We start from the raw sequence: 2,173 nt of genomic DNA, 5'->3' as shown, positions 1-2,173 counted from the left end.
TCTGCACGCACGAACAACCTCACAACAGTTTGCTTTTCAAGTCTATGATGCGACAGCTGTTGAGGCCTTTTGTGGGATGGACTGATGCCGTGCTCATTAAGCAACATGCTTGGTGTAGGTGACATTTTGGGGGGAAGATGCAAAACCACCCTAAGACAATGTTCAGTCCTTACATGGCTGAGTCCATGTGCAGGTTAGAAGGATGATGGTGCAAGCTGGATCAGGCCAAAGGCCCATCCTAGTACAGCTTCCTGTAACTCACAGTGGTCCACCAGATGCCTTGGGAAGACAACAAGATACCTGCAACCTGTTGCACACATTCTGGGGCAAACAGAGATGAAGGAAACAGAAAGACCAAGTTCAATTCTAGATCATGATGCTAAGGTGGTAGATACAAGTCCTTCAGGACCACAGACAGCTCTCAGATAGCAGCTGAGTTGTTCCAAGAAAGTGTCTGCTCCAACAGAGTCCTTATATTTGTCCTGGCTCCCATCTCCCTCTTCCAGGACTCTCTTCCTGGCACCGAACATAACATTTTCCCTCTATCTATTCTCAAGTGCTTGCCTCAGAGTGCAGCTACTGAAGAATGAGTGGGCAGGGGTGGGGACTTTGCCCCTTAGAAGAATCTGATTCAGAGGTAATGTAATGTATAAATGTACATGTAATGTAATGTATATGTAAATGTACATGTAATGCAATGCATAAATGTAATGACTGCTGTGGGATAAGTGCCACAGTCATGGTCTTCAAACACCTGGACTAATCAGGGTTCTCAGATTTGTGATCCTTATTCAACATCCTACCAACAATGGCAATACCGGAACTCAAACCTGTAGATGTGCCAGGCTGCATTTTGAAAACCTGAGTGATAAGTCGAAGTATAAAGACCAACGCAAATGCAGAGCCCCATAGTATTTGCACATGGGAATAAACCGATATGATATCAGCCCAGTATCGGTTCAAAGAGACAAGAGGATTGGGGTGGAAAGCGAGGCGGGGAGGGCGTCTGTGTCCAGGCTGAGAAGGGGGCAGTATCAACAGCAACAGATTTGATAACCTAATCTCCTTCCTGGCCTCCATCTACCTATTTGGGTCCACTTGAACTTGCACCAGCAAAATAGCTGGTGCTTGTCCAAGTAGACTAAGCAGGGCAGTGAAGGCTTATCCCAGGGCAAGTGAACAAATGTTTCCTTACTTTAAAGATGCCTTTGTGACTCAAAACTCTCTTGCAGGATGCAGCACACTCCACATTGGTGTGACTATATTGGTGCCAGGCAGGGATGAGTGGTGAGTGGGGAGGCAGGTGAGGAGAGCCTCCCCATCGGAGTTCTTTGAAAAGCGCCACCCTGTGTGAGGTGTGCAAGCACACGCAATTGATGTGCTGGAGGCTCTGCCTCACCTGCCACCCCTCCTACCGCATGTCCCTGGTGCCGGGGGAGTTGTACTGGATTGGGTGGTGAGTCAGACCTGTGATCCGTCTACCTGATTGGCAACAGCTATCCAAGGTCTCAAGCAGAGAGACACATTTTTCAGTACCTGCATCTGAATTTTTTTTTTTTGCTTAAGATGCCACCAACGAAACTGGGGACCTTGACCATGCAAGCATGTGCTCTAGCACTGAGCTGTGGCCCATGCAAAAAGTTTTTTGGTCTCCGTTTTTCACCAGTGCCAACCGAGCCATGTAGGGGGTTTACTTACTTAATGGCTGCATCATGCTGGAGAAATTCTCGGATGATTTTATTTTTAAATTGCAACCCCTGGGGGAAGCAGTGGTTTGCCGTGAGTCTAAGGTGGCAAGAACTAGAAGTGGAGGGAGCTGGATGAGGTGGAGAGAGGAGGAGAAGGCGGTGATGGCAGCCAAACTACACCTGGCTCCTGTCTTGGCATTTACATTATTAGCAAGTCACAGCAGAGTTACCGAGCTGGTTCGAGTGACTTTCGTGGAGTAATTTCTGAGCTGGTGATCTCTACAGGGTAAATCTGACTTCTACTTTTAACCCCGTTAAGAGATAAGAAATGATTATTCTCCTAATTACTGTGCCGTTACTTTATTGGTTAAATTAACATTCAAGCGCAGGGGGTTTACTGTGCAATATACAATATTATTTCGCCTACTGTGCGCTCAAAGTCGCCTTGTCACAGCAACAGCACGCCAGCAGGAGAAATCCTTTTA

This window comes from Tiliqua scincoides, chromosome 1, assembly GCF_035046505.1.
Source record: "Tiliqua scincoides isolate rTilSci1 chromosome 1, rTilSci1.hap2, whole genome shotgun sequence".
Taxonomy (NCBI): domain Eukaryota; kingdom Metazoa; phylum Chordata; class Lepidosauria; order Squamata; family Scincidae; genus Tiliqua; species Tiliqua scincoides.
The sequence above is the reverse complement of the archived record's forward strand: the minus strand, read 5'-3'. Positions refer to the sequence as shown.